This window comes from Acinonyx jubatus, chromosome A1 (assembly GCF_027475565.1).
Source record: "Acinonyx jubatus isolate Ajub_Pintada_27869175 chromosome A1, VMU_Ajub_asm_v1.0, whole genome shotgun sequence".
Taxonomy (NCBI): Eukaryota; Metazoa; Chordata; class Mammalia; order Carnivora; family Felidae; genus Acinonyx; species Acinonyx jubatus.
In genome coordinates, this window is record NC_069380.1 from 23943557 (window position 1) to 23961330 (window position 17774).

Consider the following 17774-nt stretch of genomic DNA (forward strand, 5'->3'; position numbering starts at 1 on the left):
CTGTTCTCCAAACCTGGGGGGCGGGGAGAGGGGAGGGAGAGGAGGGAGGGGAGCTCAGGCCCAGATTTGTTTTTATTTAGAAAACTAAGTAATTTTTTGTTGTTTTGTTTTGTTGCTCTTGGGGGTCATTATATAGAGTAGCAATAAGAAGGAAGAAGGAAGGAAAGTCCCATTTCCTTTTTCAACTCTGCCCTTTGATGATAAGTCTGTTTGTCCGTTGATGATGAGTCTGTGAAGACTATCAGTCCTGACTGTCCATGAGAAGGCCTCATTCCATTCTAGTGAAGCCATCTCTGGGCAGAATAATCCTGTTCTAATAAAGGAATTCTTGTACCACTGGCTGACATTTTCTTGGCATTAGCTGTCCAGCCACCTCAGATCTCCAGAACAGAGTTACAGAGAGAAATGAGTGAAAAGGGCTTGAGGGGCCAAAGTAACCTCCATCAAGGCCATCGACCTAAGTCTGTTCTTTATTCCACAGAAAATGCCCTCAAACCCCGAAGCAGAGTCAATCTATGTAATAAGCAATATTATGTCCCTCACACCTTCATAAACTTGAGGTTCCTTGTACCTTGGGATTGTGGCAAGGATCAGAAGATGGGGTGCTCTTGATTACTATTGTCTGGTTGCTGGTTATAAAACAGATTAGGAATTGAAGACTGGGAAATAGGAAGGAAATGGGATCTAAAGAACAGCCATGGCTGAGTGGTAGGCAGAAAAACTATAAAGTGGGTAGGAGAAGAAAATCACCTGAACAGTTTCTGCTACAATTCCCACGTGCTTCAAAGACCCCCAAAATAACAGCTTTTAGCTTTCAAAACACCCCATGAGTTTGTTTAAAGTGCAGATTTCAGAGTCTCCCTTTGGAATTCTCTTTGGGGCCATCTAGGGTTGGGCCCAGAAACCTGAAGTTTTTTAAGAGACCTTGGGTATTTTTGTAAGAGTAAGCCCTTGAATCACTTTTCAGAACGTTGAACTGAAGGTATGACTGCAACCCAGTTATTCATTCCTTCAAATAATGTTTTTTTAAAATGTACCAGGTCCTGGGGCGCCTGGGTGGCTTGGTCGGTTAAGCGTCCGACTTCGGCTCAGGTCATGATCTCACGGTCCGTGAGATCGAGCCCCGCGTCGGGCTCTGTGCTGACAGCTCAGAGCCTGGAGCCTGTTTCAGATTCTGTGTCTCCCTCTCTCTCTGCTCCTCCCCTGTTCATGCTCTGTCTCAAAAATAAACAAACGTTAAAAAAAAAAAAAATTAAAATGTACCAGGTCCTGAGCTGGATATTGGGAATACAGAGATGATGGAGTCATGGCCTCTGCCCTCGGGATGCCCGCAGCCTAGGTGGAGATACAGACAGGTAGATAAAATCTGCAACAATGCCATCGATACTCTGCTGGCATATATTTATACATATTCTAAGCACACTGGTGACAAAAAGAGAACAATCAACTCTACCTTGGCAGAGCTGAAAAGCCTTCCCTGATGAGGAGATGTTTGAATTGCACCATGAACATGTATGAATTCACAAAGCTGACCTAAGGGAAGGGCATTTAAATAACAGATGAGCTCCAAAGTTGGAAAAGTGAGGACAGCGAGAACTGTTAGGTCTAACCTTGAGAGTGAAGGAGGAAGAGAGAAACAGCAGAGGAGGTACAACTGTACAGGTAGGGGGCCGGTCAAAGCCAACCCTGAATTGCAAACTTGTCATGTTAGGACTCTCTCCTGTGGGCAGAGGGGAGCCACTGACAGAATTGGTGGAAAAACAACACATAGATTTGTACCTTTGATCTTTCGGGTGCCAGTAGGCAGCCCACACTTGAAGGTTAAGGGTGCCGATGGCTTCAACGGTATAAGCCCGAGCCTTATGTAAAGCAATAGTAGCAAGGGTGGAGAAGCCCAAAATGTTGAAATGTGCTAGTATAAAGAATAAATTAGATATGGGAGGACTATAGCATCAAGCTTTCCTGGAACTATTATACAACAGGCACTGAGTTTTTTAACTGTAAGTCCCAAATCCATTACCCTCAATTCCAAAGCCAAAAAGCTCTGAAAACTAAAAAATAATTCCTAATAACTGATGTGGTAGCAAAACCTGACCTGATCTAGTCATTTATGACAAAACCAGCCCTGAGCCGATATGATAAATCTTGCATAATGTTTAGTCGTCCCCCTTGGTGTGACTTTATGTTTTGCTGCAGAAATATTAAAGGATCCGATTCCTCGTTGCTGTTCTAGCTCCTGCTGGTGATGTTATGGAATGTGTGCTTCAAGTTCCAGATTCCTTGTCTAAAATCAGGATAATCTGAATTCACAGACACATCTGTCTGGTCCCAAGGATTCTGGATAAAGGGCTGTGGCCCTATGAAACTAGAGCCAAGAGCCTGCCCTGATTTAAAATAGCCACAGCATCAAGAGTGAAAAGGAGATCAAGACTTGTACCTGCATGTGATGGAGAGACAGAAATCTCGTTTCCGGCCTGGGTCTAGGACAATAAAAACTCTCATCATCCAGAATGATGAAGAGGGAACCAAGAGATCAAGGAACACTTGAAAGGAGCTCAGGAATATTCCAATTCAAGTTATTCATTTTGGGGGCGCCTGGGTGGCTCAGTCGGTTGAGTGTCTGGCTCTTGATTTTGGCTCAGGTCATGATCCCAGAGTCATGGGACCAAGCCCCACATCAGGCTCTGTGCTGAGCATGGAATCTGCTTGAGATTCTCTCCCTCTCTTCCTGCCTCCCTCTCTCTCTCTCTCTCTCTCTCTCTCCCCCTCTGCCCCTTTCCCCCCACTTACACACTCTCTCCCCAAAATAAAAAGCAAAAACAAAATAATTCATTTTTAAAATGGTGTCTAAATGGGCACATTACACTTATCTAGAAATCCATGTGTCTAGAATATCTCAAATCTCTTTAAAGCTAGATAAATGAAATCAAAACAATAATTCCTTATATTGTCGTGTGCTTCAGAGATTCTGGAGCACTGTCCTATAACTATACCACTTAGCCCTCTGAACCACCCCAGGGGATTTTTTGTGTGAATGTACTCATAGACTTAGCTGAACTTTAAATTCAAAAAGAAGCGCTCAGTTTATTTTTGCATCTGTAATGTTTGAAAACATGCACTGAATATCAGAAAAGCCTCTGTGTACAGGGAAAGGCTTGCTAATCTAGGGAAAAGAATCTATAGAGCCACATGAAGTCTAACTGGTGTACTTTCATATCAGTGTGGAAGATGTTGAAATCTATATTGAATTCATCAAATGGTACAGGATTATGGGACTTCTGTAGGGAAAAAAAAAAGGCAGGCTGTACCTCTCTCTCCTTAAGCATTCTAACAATATGTCTTGATCACTATTTCTTTCCATCAGTAAACTTTTCTCCCTTCTAAAATATGCACCATGATCTATAATTATACATCTGTTAACCTCAACTGTATCTCAATCTCCTGAGTCAATAACAAATTTAATTGTTCACTCTTGATTGCATTTTTCTTTATAATTCTGTTTATCAGATGATTCCATGGCACTTTGCAGTGTTCTTGCCAACTGTAGGTGCTAACTATTTGTCTCAATTAACCTACATCTCTGATAAAACTCATGTTAAAATTGCATACATGTTGCCCAAATGAAGGGAGAAGTGTCCTTGACAAAAGTTGTCAGTCTCATCTGTAACTTTTTTTTTTTATATCATGCAAGTAACATAAGACTATATTGTTGGTGTAAAAGATTCAAATACTCAGCAGCACACAGCAAAATGGGAAGGTTCCTTTCACAGCCATTTAGGCTCTTGTATTTCATGCCACTGACAACAGTTCGGTATAAGTTTTTCATGCTGCACACCCTTTCTGTGCTCCAAGAGTAGTTCAAAGGGGATTCAATTGTTTCTTTTAGATTCTCTCTCTCTCTTTCTCTCTCTCTGTACATTTAATGTCTTCTCCATCAGGAAACCCTGTCGACTCAGTCTTCAAAATATATCCATCACCCCATTCTGTCACCACCTTGGCCCAAATCACCATCATCTCTCACCTGGATGACTGCAGTAGCCTCCTTCCTGGTCTCCCGGATTCCATTCTTACCCTACCCTAAAAATCTATTCATAACACAACAGTCAGAAGGATCCTTCTGAAAACAGTGTTCTGTTCAAAAGCCTCCAGTGGCTCCCCACCTCACACAGTCAAAGGTCTAGTCCTTTTGGAGCCCAGAAAGTTCTATAAAATCTGCCCCAGTTCTTACTTCTCTGAGCTCATCTTCTGTATCTCTCCTAGCTCTGTCCAGCCGCACTGGCTTCCCTGCTATTCTCAAATGTGCCAGACCTGGGTCCACTTAGGGTCTCCAGAATGAACACAGTTCCACCAACACTTCGATTTTAGGCCTGGAAGACTCATTGTGGATGTCTGACCTCCAGAAAGTAGAAGATAATAAGTTTGTGCTGTTTTAAGTCACTAAATTTGTGATAATTTGTTACATAAATAATAGGAAACTAATATATAATCTGCAATTCTTTTACAGTAGCCCCAGGCAAGCATCCCTTCTAGACACAAGTGGAAAAAGTACTTCCAACTTTGAAATTTCACTAATCTCCCAGTGAATCTGTGGATGCTTATTTACTTATTCGCTTACATATTTGTTTGTTTATGCTTGTATAATATATGGCAACTGGAATTCTAGCCTATTCAGTAGATATAATGTATAGAAAAACAAGCATTCAAAAAGAGAAAGGGCAGAAACCTAAAAAAAATTTTTATTTATCCAGAAATTACTGAAAATCTCCAATGGGCCAGATGCCATAACCATGGCAGGCAGTGTGCCCCTGAAAAAACAAAGGACAGTAATCATTCAAGGACTGAATTTGTGACTATGGTTACTGCTCATCCATCAGCCATCTAGCAATTACTGGCTGATCATCTACTACTCAGTACTATACCAGACACTGAGTAACACAAAGAAGCATTAAGATTCACAATTATGTATGAGTAGACTGATAATAAACAATGTAAGGCACCACAGAGTTTACGTTAAATCATAAGGATGGCAATAGATCCACACATATGGACCAGAGTGAGGGCTGCATTCAGCAGGGCCTAAATGGAAGACTGCAAGATTAGGATGAGTGGAAAGGGGATATCAGGGCATCTTAGGCAGGAGAAAGAGCAGGAGCAAAAGTGTGGAAGAGGAAATGAACATAGCACAAGTGAGGGAGAGTGAGGAAATTAGCTTGGTTACAGCACAGGGCTTGATAGGGAGCAGTGGAAATAAAGTTGGACAGGTATAGCACAACTTTTTAATTCTGAGTTTTAACAGCCAGGCGGAGGCATTTAGACTCAATGTGATAAAAGTAGGGAGCTGTGGCATAGATTTTCCCATCTTACGTGGAAAATTTTCAAACAAGAAAAACAGTTGAAAAAATTGTACATAAAAGATCCTATATGCATAATGTGGGTTCCACAATTCACCTGCTGCTATGTCCACTTTATTCTTATCTAATCATCCCTGTGCCTCACTAACAATCAATCCATCCCATGTTTCAGGACTTTTTAAAAGTCTTAGGGCTTTTTAAACATTTTTAATTCTTATTCTTCCAGATGAATTGTATCATTTGCCAAGTTCCACAAGAACACCTTTGGAATTTCAAGGGATATTACACAAAACTTGTCCATCATTTTGGAAGGAATTTACATTAAAAAAAATTTTTTTAATGTTTATTTATTTTGAGAGAGAGAGAGAGAGAGAGACAGAGCATGAGCAGGGGAGGGGCAGAGAGAGAGGGAGACACAGAATCCATAGCAGGCTCCAGGCTCTGAGCCGTTAGCACAAACCCTGACACAGGGCTCAAACCCACAAGCAAGATCATGACCTGAGCCAGTCAGATGCTCAAGCAACTGAGCCATCCAGGTGCCCATGGAAAGAATTTACATTTTTAATTGTCTGCTTTTCTTCTTAGGGAAGTGGTTTCAGTAATTTTTCTTTAGGTTGATTTATTTATTTTTAGAGAGAGAGAGTGCACGTGCAGGGGGCAGGGTCAAGAAAGAGGGAAAGAGAGAATCCCAAGCAGGCTCCACACCATCAGCACACAGCCTGATGGGGTTGGGGGGAGGAGGAAAGGGGAGATGATCCCATGGACTGTGAGATCACAACCTGATCCAAAATCAAGTGTCAGGCGCTCAACCCAGAGACACCCAGGCTGCCCAAGTACTGTACTGTATTTTGTGTTTTCTGTTTGCATAGGTTTCACAAACTTACGATCAAGATTCCTTAGTAGTTTATCAATAATGTGAATATCTTTTCCCCCTATTTCATGTTTCTAACTAGTGGCCCAGATCTTTTCTTTCATGGTCATGCTTAGCCATTCTTTGCTCCTCTTGTATGTTTTTCTTACTGAGAACCCATTATCTCCTGGACTCACAATGCCTCATGCAGGGCTGAGATGGGTGTAGTCTATACACACAAACCAGCAGTCTTCTCAACAATCCATTCAGAAATATTCATAAGACTTGTTTCTCAGTACTTATATACTCTTTTGCTAACATTTGGGAGAACAATTTACTCAAAACACATTTAAGAATTTAGGGAACAGGGCACCTGGATGGCTCAGTCAGTTGAGCACCTGTCTCTTGATTTGGGGTCAGGTCATGATCTCATGTTTTGTGGGATAGAGCCCCATGTGGGGCTTCATGCTGACAGCACAGAGCCTGCTTGGGATTCTCTGTCTCCCTCTTTCTCTGCCCTCCCCAGTTTGCACTCTCTGTCCCTCAAAATTAATAAACTTTAAAAAAAAGTTAAGAGAATAAAAGATCTAGCAATTGACAAAAATTAATAGCCCAAAGTAAATATACATCCTTCATCAATAGTTGGTAGCATTTATTTCCTGAATAAATATTCTTCTGAGAGAATAAAAGGCCAGGATACACAAGATGGTCATTTAAAATCAAAGATAAAAGGTGGTGGATATGATCAAGTGAAAAGAAAGGGGAAAGCTGTGTGGCACATACCTTCAGCAGCACAGGGCCACCTTCCTCTGGAGTCATCATCTTTTGATTCAACACTGAATGAGCAGAACTTCTAAATAAATGATGTATTTCTTTTACAGCTAACCACAGAACATAAATATTTTCATTTTGCTTTAAAATTAATTGTATAGTTAACAGATTCAAATGTTTTCAAAAAATCAAACCAAAATAATTAGGACTCCCATGGCTTCCTGTTTCCTCATTTTCTTCCTCATTTCCAAAATTTTATTTATGGATAGCACACTTCAGTAGATTTGCGTATCCTCCCAGTATTTCTTTACACAAATACAAATACCTACTTATATTTTTCCACTTTTATATATGAAAGGTACCATACTACATGCATTAATCTACACCTTTCTTTTTCCTTGAACTACAGATCATGCCATATTTGTACACAAAGAACCTCCTCGTTCTCATGTAAGGCCACAAAGAATCCCATTTTGTGATGTGGCACAGTTTATTTAACCAGCCTTTTACTGACAGAGACTTAGGTTGTTTTCCTTGGTTTACCATTATAAACAATGCTGCAACAAATAGCCTTGGATGTATAATATTTCATATATTTGCTGTCATATCATGTGGTTTATAATGTATGTAGATGTAATATTAATGATTACAATAGCTAAAAGAATGATGGTGGAGAAACGAAACTATATGGTCACAAAATTCTCATTTCATAAAGTGGCATAATATTAAATCAAGGTAGACAATGGTAAAATGAGAACGTACATTGTAATTTCTAAAGAAATCAATTTAAAAATATAGAGGTTGGGGCGCCTGGGTGGCTTAGTCAGTTAAGTGTCCAGTTTTTTGGTTTCATCTCAGGTCATGAGCTCAACTCAAGTCACAAGTTCTAGTCCCATATCAGGCTCAGTGCTGACAGTGATGAACCTGCTTGGGATTCTCTCTCTCTCTCTCTCTCTCTCTCTCTCTCTCTCTCTCCCTCCCTCTCTCTCTCTGCTCTTCCCCCACTTCCTTGCACTCTGGCTCTCTCTCTCAAAATAAATAAACTTTTTTTTAAAAATACAAAGGTTAGATTAAAAGGCAATAAAGAATACTGAATACTGAAAATAGAACACTGACAAATATTCAATGAACCCAAAAGAAAGCTAGAAAAAAATATCAGAAAAATAAAAACCAGAGGGGACAAACAGAAAATGAATAGCTAACATATAGATGTAAATTCAACCAATATTTACATTAACTGTAAATAGACTGAACATTCCTACTAAAAGACAAAGACACTTCAGGGGGTGCCTGGGTGGCTCAGTTGGTTGGGCGTCTGACTTCAGCTCATGTAATGATCTCATGGTTTGTGGGTTCAAGTCCCATATTGGGCTTTGTGCTGACAGCTCAGAGACTGGAGCCTGCTTCAGATTCTGTGTCTCCCTCTCTCTCTGCCTCTCTCTCTCTCTCTCTCTCTCTCTCTCTCTCTCAAAAATAAATAAACATTAAAATTAAAAAAAAAAAGACAGAGATACTTCAAAATGAAAAAGGGTCAATTTATCAGGAAAGTATAACAGTAAAAAATGTTTACCAGAGTTTCAAAATACATGAAGGAAAACTGACAGAACTAAAGAAAAAGGACAAATCTATAATCACGGTTGCACATTTAAATACCCTTCTATGAAAAATTAATGGAACACCTTTAAAACTACCTACACAAAAAATAGTAAAGATATGGAGTAGCTGAACAACATTATTGACCAACTGGACCTCATCAATATTTATAAACAGTACACTCAACACCACATCATACATATTATATTCAAGTGCACATGGAATATTCACTAAAACAGACATTATACTGGGTTGTATGAATGTCTCAATAAATTTCAAAAGTTTGAAAGCTTTCACAGTATGTTCCCTGACAGCAAGGAAATTAAATTAGCAATCAATGACAACAGACAGCTAGAGGATAGAAAGGAGAATTACAAGTATGGAAAGGAGGGAACACTAGGTCTTGGCATTGGATAGGAATTGGGGACATCAGCCTGAACACATTAATCTTAATATGTATAGAAATAAATACAGGAAGGTATGCCTACAGGAATATGTGTGCCCATTCTAGTCTGGCTTCCTGAAAGGGCCCAGAAGCAATTACATGCCAGAAGCAATTAGCACACTTAACTCCTAAATCTTAATTTATAAAAACAGACCTCCTTGGAGAAAAGACTGACTCTGGCTCTGGGGCAGAGATAAGCCTAGAGTATCTTGTTGCTCCAGAAAGTAAGAAATTGCTCAAAAAAATAATGGAAACATGTCAGAAAGACATGAGAGCCCCTCGCAAAATCTGGGACACCTCAAGCATCAGAATAAATCATATTAGTAATGGATTACATAACCCATTGAAAGATACAAATGCATGAATACATTTTGATATAAATAAGTGAATTAATAAACAAAAAGAGGAGAAGGGAAACATCTTCCTTATATTAGAATGCCCGCTAATAAAGACAGAAGAAACAAGAAAGCTAGAAAAGCATTAATGAATGCTAAAACTAACAAATAAAAACTCAATAAGAAAGAGGATACTCTAAAATTAACTAGCCTGTGTTCTTCAAAAAAGGCAAAAAAAACCTGAGGAACTGTTCTAGATTAAAGGAGACTAAAGAGATATGTCAGCTAAATGCATGACTCTGGACTGTGAGGGGTAAAATACACACACACATAGATGCACACGTGTGTGCATGTGTGCGCGCGCACACACACACACACTTTGAATATTCAAAGGGAAACCTGACAAAATTCAGACGTGAACTGTGGATTAGATAATAGTGTTATATAATGTTAATTTCCTGATTTCAATAATGGCACTAGGTTATTTCAAATTTAAATAGTGTCTTTGATAGAGCATAAGTGGTAAAGGATGTACAAGACTTCCTTATGTTATTTTTGCAATTATTTTGTAATCTCTAAATTACATCATCATAAAATGTTACCCAAAAATGAATATCCCAAGCATGTGAAATTCCTCTAAAATCTTTTCTACCACTCTTGTAATATACCTCCATAAGACTGTTTTCTCCACTATGGTGCCATTAAAACAAAACATAAAAACATTTTAGATGTCTATTATCCCTTATGTGTAACACAAGTTATCAATCCACCCTACTTTAGATAAAGTAACACACAAAAGGCAAACTCATTTGTCAAATTGAAACTTCTTTTTCATGTGCTTTATATTTTTTCTTTTATTTATTTATTTTCAAGTTAGTTAACATACAGTGTAGTCCTGACTTCAGGAGTAGAACCCAGTGACTATGTCATACATATGACACGCAGTGCTCTTGGGACTTCATCAAGACAAAAAACTTCTGCTCAGCAAAGGAAACAACCAACAAATCTAAAAGGCAACTGATGGAATGGGAGAAAATACTTGCAAATGACATATTAGATAAAGGGTTAGTATCCCAAATCTATAAATAACTTTCCAAACTCAACACCCAAAAAACAAATAACCCAGTGAAGAAATGGGCAAAAGACATGAATAGACACTTTTCCAAAGCAGACATCCAGATGACTAACACACACATGAAAAAATGCTCATCACTCATCATCTGAGAAATACAAATCAAAAGCACATCAAGATATTACCTTATACTGGTCAGAGTGGCTAAAATTAACAAGTCAGGAAACAACAGATGTTGGTGAGGATGTAGAGAAAGGGGAACCCTCTTGCACTGCTGGTGGGAATGCAAACTGGACAGTCACTCTGGAAAACAGTATGGAGATTCCTCAAAAAGTTAAAAAGAGAGCTACCCTACAACCCAGCAATTTCACTACTAGGGATTTACCCAAAGGATACAGGAGTGCTGGTTTGAAGGAACACATGCACCCCAGTGTTTACAGTGTGCTATCACCAATAGTCAAATTATGAAAAGAGCCCAAATGTCCATCAATAGATAAAGAAGATGTGATACATATATAATGGAATACTACTCAGCGATGAATGAAATCTTGCCATCTGCAACAACGTGAGTGGAACTGGAGCATATTATGCTAAGTGAAATAAGTCAGTAAGAGAAAGATATCATATGACTTCACTCATGTGGAATTTGAGAAATTCAACAGATGAACATAGGGAAAGGGAAGGAAAAATAAGATAGAAACTTTTTTTAAAGTTTATTTATTTATTTAGAGAGAGAGTGAGAGCAAGTGGGGTAGGAGCAGAGAAAGAAAGGGTGCGAGAGAGCATGAGAGAAGATGAGAGAGAATCCCAAGTAGGCTCCACACTGTCTGCACAGAGCCCGGCCCAGAGCTCAACCTCACAAACCATGAGATCATGACCTGAGCCAAAATTAAGAGTCGGATGCTTAACCAACTGAGTCACCCAGGGGCCCCTGACATCAACACTTTTAATACTGATATGCACTATGCTCATTCAAAGTATGCATATAGGCATTTTATATGTGGGAATGACTATTTGATTCAACTTTTAGTTTACTTATGAATGTGGAATTTAAAAAGTAATTAGTGATTATCATCTATTCCCATGAACATATTCAATAAACATTTTTTCTAATTAGAGTTTTTTCTTCTTATATTATGCTAATTGTATTTACCGAAATGTAGTTTTTATCTGTTTAATCTACTAATTAAAAAATTGGAACTTACTTACATTTTGGCCTTTGTGGGGGGTTTTTGTTTTGTTTTTCGAGAAATTCATTTTTATTATCTTTGTCCATAACATTGGGCATTATATGTGCGGTTATTCATCACAGACAGTTTAAGAGGCACTGGTTAAAAGACTGATTTATGCATAAACAATCCAGCCTCCCAGAGGTATCTGCTTACTGAAAGGACCTGATCTCTTTCACTAAGAGAATAAAGGATCCAGTGGATTGATAGGATTTCTTCAATTTGTTTGTTTGATTCAAATAAATATTCCCACTACAACTGAACTATGCTGTCACTTCTACCCACTTTGGTAATGGAAGAGTCCAAATATGTGGGTTTCATCTCTGCAAGCATCAGCTATCCTTACTCACAGAGGAATCATGCGAGACCACAGCCTCGTTCAAGAAGGCACACTTCCACGGCCATCTCACATCTGCAGTGTGCAGTGATAATGAGGGGACTGTATACTTAGCTCAGTATTTGGAAGGCTGGAGAATGGGAAGTGGAGCACATTTAGGAGGTTAAAATCCACTGACTAGTTACATCTATGTGGAAATTTATTTTTAGTTTTCTTTAATTAGGAAAAGTTTTTCTCTCATGTTCTCACAGAAAGCTTTAAAATTCCTGTCTCCAGTGGAACTATGCAAGGCCTTCACCTGGCAAGCTAAACCCACATAAATCCTTCTCTAAAAGTTACTAAACCCAGGCCCTGGCACCACTGTAGAAACAAAGTAACACAAACACTGATTAAATAAATACTGTCAGTGGAGAATTACTGACTGCTGAGAAAAAATTACCCAATACTTAAAAATAGGCAAAAAGATTACTGGGAGTGCCCTGGATGGAGATTGGGCATTGTCTAATGGACACTCTGGGTATTACCTGATTGTAAGGGAGCTTGCATCCATGATTGACTTTCTATTGGCGAGGCTATTCTACAACGCTACAGGGGTAGAGGTTAAGTAATAGAAAACTTTTAGCAATGCAAATGATTCCAGTTAGTCACAATGCAAATTACTCATATTTATAGTAATGCAGATTAATTTTATCTAGTAGAAAATATAATCTCTGACTATAAAACTTTGAACCAATTTTAACATCTTACTAGCTTCTCCTTTAATTAAGAAGTTGAACAAAGTTGGGGTGCCTGGGTGGCTCAGTCAGTTTAGCACCAGGTTTGGCTAAGGTCATGATCTTACAGTTCGTGGGTTCAAGCCCCACGTCAGGCTCTGTGCTGACAGCTCAGAGCCTGGAGCCTGTATCTCTTGTCCCTCCTCTGCTCGTACTCTGTCTCTCAAAAATAAATAAACATTAAATTTTTTAAAAAATAATAAGAATAAATAAATTGAATAAAGTCTTTGATTCATGTTACTCATTTTATTTGTATGAGAATCATGCACATGCACATGACTTTTTAAAAATTACACTTAGCAGGACTATCAGGTAACAAATGTTTCCTCCAAGGAAACCTAAAAGGCAACATGGTCAAAAGAAGGAGGAGTGACATCTTTATCAGTAATAAAAAATTTCCTTGGAGAGAAATTAGGCCTGTTGAGGGGGCTGAAACAACCAAGGCATATGTTGATCAAAGCCCCTTCTGGGGCGCCTGGAGGGGCTCAATGGGTCAGTTAGGTGTTGGACCCTTGGTTTCCGCTCCGGGTCACGATCTCACAGTTGGTGAGATGGACCCCCACATGGAGCCCCACCTCTGACTCGACCCTGACAGCACAGAGCCTGCTTGGGATTCTCTCCTCCCTCTCTCTCTGCCCCTCCCCTGCTCCTGCACTCTCTCACTCTCTCTCAAAATAAATGAATAATATTTAAAAAAAAAAAAATCCCCCCTCTTGAGGAGGTAATTCCAGAAAATTAAAAAGTGAGAAATATTTGTGAAATTCTGGGAAGAAAAATGAAGTAGGAGTTGACAATTGGCTGGGAAAGTAGAATAAAAGGCAATCAAATATATAACTGCTTGGAGTTTCTTGTTTAAGAAACAGGTGATACTATGATATTAAGAATGAAGAGACATCAAGTCGTCCTTGGAATACAAACAGTTAAGGACTTAGAAAAAGATTATGGGGTCTGATCCAAAGGGAACATGACCACCAGTGAAGTAGATGGGAATTTTCCAAATTGTGTTTCAGATGATACAAATCTATCAGAATGCTCTAAGACAAAAACAGTACTATATCCCACAAGGGGAGATTTATATGCTCCCTACCACCTTGAAGATGCAGTGAAGTCCTTTGTTTAACCTACCACTTCCACATTTAATCACAGAAACATGAATCTAAATAATTTCCTAAGGAAATGCGAGTTTCTCAACATCACTTTGAGAAATGTGGCACCAGATTTATAAAGAAAGTGCATTTATTAAACAAGTTCTGTCAAGTGATGATAAAATTAAAGTAAGATATAAATTATGTGAGCTCTAACTTCACCCAAGTGTATTCCTGAAACATCCTGGTCTATGGTTTTATATAATTAGTTCATGAAAATTCCAGAAATCTGGCAGTTTTATAAGAATGTTTTTTTTATAGTACCAGGCAATTCAAATATAGTAATAAAATTATCACAGTTTCCTTACCATTTCCATTAAGTCCAAAATGGTCTCAGCATTTTTCCATTCTTCCATTTCAAATCAAGTTCCAGTCTGTAAAAATCTCTAATATTCACACATTTATTCTCACCTTAGTCTCATTTTCCACTAACTCATCTCACTCATACTTTTTTAAAACTCTACTCTCTCCTTCTCTTATGGATTCCAATAAAAACAGTTTTAGATATGGCTCATTACCCCTGTCTCCTACTCACAGCGTAATGCTTCTAGAGTGTTTATGTAACATGGCTGATTTCCAGGTTCTATGGCCTAATTTAGTGGAAGGTAAACTGGAAAAGATCAGAATTTACTAAGAATCAGGAGATACTGGCTATGTCTTCTCAAGTTCAACTGAACTTTACAGAGTTGAAAGCACTGGTCATTTACAAACACATCAGCTACCATTCTATGGGACAGATGCTGCCTCTCTTGCAAACCTTGGTCCGCTCCAAGTAAGTGGATTCATTCAGTGTTTAGGCTGGAGCCAGATCACTTGGGTTCATGGCAATCTAATCTTAAACTTGATTTCCAGCTGTGCAAATGCCTTGACTCAATTCATTTATTCCCTTGCGAATTACTACGTAATCTGTAAAGACCAAATTAACTGTATCTGAAGATATTTGATTCTGTTAACTGAGTTAGTTTTAAAGATTTGCTTTACTAATACAGAATTTTTGTCACACTTTTGGAAAAAGTAAACCCCATAAGAGCAGAGACTAACTTGTCCATTTCTGTATTGCTAGTACCTAAAAAAGTTCCTGGTATATATGGTAGGCAAACAGTAATTATTGGTGGGTAAAAGAATGGATGAATGGATGATGGTATAAGTGGAGATCCAGAAGGTATAGATCCAGAAGGTATGGCAAATGAGTTTACTTTGCCCAGTGATGCAAAATAAACCCATGTCCTTGTAACCAGTATCTTATATTTTAAATACCAATTCCTTATTCTTTTCATAAGATGTAACATGAGGATAACATTGATTTGTTTAATCTACGATGCTTTGATAGCAAAAATAAAGGCCACTATCTTCCTCATTATTGTTATCAAGAAGCAGTATGGTTTAATGGTTAAACACACAAATTCTGGATTCTGACTAATGGAAACAAATCTCTGTTCTGCCATGTACTACCTCTTTGATCCCATGTTAAGTAACTTATCTGTGTTTCAGTTTCCTCATCTACAAAAACATAAACATAAAAATATGTATCTCATAACCTCATAGGTTAACACATGTAAAGAACTTACAATAGTACCTGCCTGTAGGAAGCACTATATAAGTCTCTACTGTTATTAGTAATAGCACTGTGCACTCCTATCTCAGAATCAGAAAAACGCAGGACAGCCGTTAGAAATGGGAAGGGCTGATTTTTTTTTTTTAACATAAGCTTCACACCCAGTGTGGAGCTCAATGTGGGGCTTGATCTCAAGACCATGAGATCAAGACCTGAGCTGAGATCATCAAGAGTCAGACACTTAACCAACTGAGCCACCCAGGTGCCTCTCATCTTGATCTTTAGGTACCAAAAGAAAAGAGAGTCTCTGTTAGGGTAAAAAAAAAAAAAAAAAAAAAAAAAATCAGAGCATCTTTAGTATCTGCCCTGTTAGCCTTCGTTCTTTTGTGGAAGCACACTAAGTCCTACCTTAGGGCCTTTGCACTACCTATACTCTCTACTTAGAATTGTCTTCCACTCATCTTTACAGAAAGGAACTATTCTGATTCTGATCTCAGCTAAAATTTAGCCTCCTCAGAAGTCCTTCTATGACCAATGTTTCTAAAGTAGAGGCTTATTACTATATCCCTACTTAATTCTCTGAATAGTACTTACAACTAACTAAAATTTTCTTATTTATTTACATATTTATTTTTATTTTATTTTCTGGCTCCTCCTTCTGGAATGTAAGTTTTATTTATTTTTTATTTTGTTAAGTCTATTTATTTATTTTGAGAGAGAGAGAGAGAGAGATTGGGGGACAGGCAAAAAAAAGGGGGAGAGAGAGAATCCCAAGAAGCCTCCACACTGTCAGCACAGAGTCCAATACAGGGCTTGAGATCCTGAACCATGAGATCATAACCTGAGCCTAAATCAAGAGTCAGACACTTAACTGACTGAGCCACCCAGGCACCCCTAGAATGTAAGTTTTATAAGATCAAGAACCTTGCCTGTCTACTGCTGTCTAGTTCACCATTTTATCCCAGTAATAGTACCTGATACATAAAAGGTAAACAAATATACACTGAACGAATGCATTAGTAACTGAATCAACCTTGAGTTCTTTGAAATGACTCATGGCTAAAGTCATGGGTAACTTTTATTCCAGTTGTCTCATCTCTCGAAACAGCATTTTTGAGGAGGAAATTGCTGTTTAACTAGCTACAATCAGAATTGATTTTACATGGTTCATAGAACATTTGTGGAAGGGACACAGAATTAACTCAGTAGACAAATAAATGTACACATAACTATGAAATGTAAATCCTATTTTCCCATGACATTTGGAAACCTAACCAGTCTCCCATGTCATATTTGCAAGCTAACACATAATAACAGAAAGCTGAGATACCAAACATGATACTGTTTAAAAAATACAGAATCAGAAACATAAACTATTTCAGGATGTCAACCTACAGTTGCTAGATCTGTCATCTGTGTAAATATAAAACGTTAAAACATGCAAACCTCTCTTCTATAACTAGTTCTGTGTTATAAAGGAATCCATTAGATGTTTTATTAAATACAGTTTATAAAAACAAAATCAGATTAAACTTAAAATAAAGCCTTTGATTACTCCCAAAGTCCTAGTTTCTTTTGCCAGGCACAGAAAGGTGAATAGAAAAATAACTCACACTCTGATTTTTAAACTGTTTCTAAGTCATACATAAAAATTAATACACATTTAGCCCAACCCCAAAATCATCTATATTACTAATTAAAGATATAACTTTTTTTAAGAGGCAGGGGGAAGGAGCAGAGGGGCAGAGAGACAGAATCATAAGGCAGGCTCCATGCCCAGTGTAAAGTCCCACACAGCACTCTTTCCCTCAACCCCCGGATCATGACCTGAGCCAAAATCAAGAGTCAGACGCTCAACTCACTGAGCCACCCAGGCACCCCAAGATATAATTTTTATCAACTGGTTTATAATTTGACCTTCTCTCCCCACCCTCTAAAAAGTATTAAAGGCAGATTAATTATAGTAAGAGCTGAACATTCCACAAAAAGTGAGAGAGAGAAATAAAAAAGGACAAAAGAAAATTTATATTTTAAAAAATCTTGCTTAAAGTGAATAATGCTATAGTAATTGCATAGAACTTAGTTCTGATCATCCTAAAAACCAGGACAAAAAAAGGAAGTACACCACATAGCTCTCACCGATAGACAGAAGTACACTAGTTTATTGGGAAAAACAAACTTTTATTCAGATCCTTAGTGCTAAGAGAAATACTCCTAGGGGATTTTGTAAGAGGCCATTGAACTGTTTTAAAAATATTATATGGAGGTTTTTCAAATGCTACATGTTTTCATATCAGCCATCTATATAAGAAAATAAG

At 38.2% G+C, this 17774-nt stretch overlaps 1 long non-coding RNA gene across 1 annotated transcript in view; it reads right to left on the reverse strand.

The window, feature by feature from the left end:
* LOC113600994 (uncharacterized) overlaps positions 1 to 15587 on the reverse strand; it is a 51564-nt gene extending 35977 nt beyond the window's left edge. The window contains exon 1 of the long non-coding RNA XR_008295521.1: positions 14210 to 15587. This is a non-coding gene — a long non-coding RNA (uncharacterized LOC113600994). The remainder of the gene's footprint in view (positions 1 to 14209) is intronic.
* Between the last annotated feature and the right edge of the window lie 2187 nt (positions 15588 to 17774).